Here is a 2,500-nt window from a genome sequence, read left to right on the forward strand (position 1 = left end):
CAGGACCCGGCCAGGGACCCTGCCAACGGGCGATCGGAGGGTCTGACCTTGTGGGGGAACGAAGGGGAAGCGGAGCTCACCCTGCGACGGCCCCAGCTGCGTCCCGGGGAAGCCCCGGGGCGATTGACGATCGAGCGACCCTCAGACAGGCGTAGCCCCAGTCTTATTCAAGCATACATTAAGTCACACAGGTAAGTAATACAGTTAGGCCCTAGGGGCCACGCAAACCATGTACTAAAGAAGTGGTATAAGGACCACTGTCACGGAAATAGGATAGGCCTAGGCCTAGGGAATCGCTGGGGCTACACTACACTAGCAACAGTTAGGAAGTGGGAGGCCCACGGGATTCAGGTGCAGAGTGGAAACACTCACGCGTAATGTGTAAAAGTCGATAGAATTACTAGCAGTTAGAAATTAACAGTTTAAGGACACTTCTGAAGCAGCTAGAGAGTCGAGACTCGGAAACTAGACCCTAGGATAGTCACTACCCTTGTGAGCACCGAAGTACCCAAGTTACCTAGCCCACGGGCTGCGGGTGCATAGGTGTGAACTTGTGTCGGGTTTCGTCGTGGACTTCTATGGATGCCTGAAGGAAAGTTGCTGACAGGCAGTCAGTGAAGAGTGTCCGGTGGATCCCAAGGCTGGGATCAAGAGGAGAGGATACCTGCAAGCAGAAGGGACAGAGTCAAGGTCACTAGCCAGTGACCACGTGGAACCAGGAAGGAACCAGGTGATGTCGTGAAGATTGCAGGTGAAAGGTGAAGCTTGTCGCTGCAGCCACGGGTACCAGGAGACGTCGAGGATGACCAGGACCAGGAGGCGAGCTGTCCCACGAAGGCTCTTGCTGTCGGCGGTGTCGAAGTCGAACTAGGACTCACCAAGCCTTGGCAAGCGGAACCCACGAAGAACGGAGGACTTGCTTCTGGTGCAGACCAGGAAGGTCTGGGGTGCTTCTCTTTTGCAAAGAAGCGGGAGCCAGTCTGGAGGAGCCAAACCAGCAGTGAAGATTTCAAGGTGTGTTGTCACAAAGGCCGCTAGCCAACGGGCAAGCAACCGGACAGACGCGGCAAGCAGGAAAATGCAGAAGGGCCCCACGCAGGACTCGTGGAGTGTGGGGGGCTGATCTTCGGTGCAGATGGTGCTTGGGGTTGGGGCTTCTCAATCCCCGGTGCACAACTTCGAGGGTGCCTCAGAAGCTGCACTGGAAGATACTCGCCACTTTTCCCAGGTAGCCGGTCCCACGTCTCTCGTCGCCTCCACGGATCTCAGCTCGGCTGTGGATGTGGATCAGGGTCGGAGAAGTCTGGAAGTCAAGGCTCTGGTTGGGCTCTGCAGTCGGTCCCTCGTAGAACTTCAGCAAAGCAAAGGGTAGTCTCTTGATGGTGCCTGTTTGCACAGGGTAGCCACTCCTTGGCCACAAGGGAGATTCTTCAGTCTTCTTCTTTTGTCGAATGTCGAAGGTCCAGAGTTTCTGTTCAAGTTGCAGGTTCAGGATAATCTAATCTCCTGGGGCCCAGCTACCACTCTTATACTAATCTGGGGGGCTGGGGTGCCTGCTAGGTCACGCCTTATGGGTGGGACCTGGGAGGGGGGTGGTTACACCCCCTTCCCTTTGTCCAGTTTCGCGCCAGGACTGGGGCTGGAGTGCCCCAGCACCGGTTTGAACTGGACTATGCACGGGACACCTTGTGTGGCCCAGGCATGTCTCATTCTTTTCATCCCTCCCTGCCCCAATACACTAAGGCCTGTCTGGGGTGGTGCTCGCACCTCCCAAGGCAGGAAACCTATTGTCCAAGCCTCCCTTGCCGGGATCACTCCCAGCAGCAGGAGGCCAGACTCGTGTCTGTGGCAGCAGCATCCATTTTATGATGCTGGGGCTCTGGTTAACTTTAACCGGGTAAGTAGGTTACAACATGTCTTCTCCCTCTAGAAGGGAGGGATAATATCCTCATCCCCAGAAATGGGATGGGGGTATTATTCCAAAGTGTTAGACACCTTACACGACATGTTTTGATAAAGCCAAACCATAGTTACCATAACCGTTTAAGATTATAAGGGACTTTAAGAGTATATGGTAGGCTATATCATAGAACAGCTATAAGGACATGGTTCCGAAAGCTGCAGACAGGCTCAGCTCATGCTAGAGCACCATCTCACATGTTACCAAGCACTCTGCCTCCAGGATTGTTAAGGCCTGCCATAGGAGTGGCTGATAGGTACACATGTGTCTATATGTAAGTTAGGTATAGGGATACTACACCTAAGCAAGGAGTGATTACATGACCTCGCCCCAGCTGAGTGATCAGCCAGTTGTGTCATAATGGAAGGCCAGGCCAGGGGTGGCATAATACATGCTGCAGCCCCTGGTAGGCCAAGGGTACACCTATGCCCTGGGTACCTAAGGTACACTGTACAGGGGCCAATAAGGTGATCCTATCCAAATGGGTTATGCATCTAAAGTACATAGTATTAATTTAGAGAGAGAACAGCAGGGCTGTGG

Source organism: Triturus cristatus, chromosome 2_1, assembly GCF_964204655.1.
Source record: "Triturus cristatus chromosome 2_1, aTriCri1.1, whole genome shotgun sequence".
Classification (NCBI taxonomy): Eukaryota; Metazoa; Chordata; class Amphibia; order Caudata; family Salamandridae; genus Triturus; species Triturus cristatus.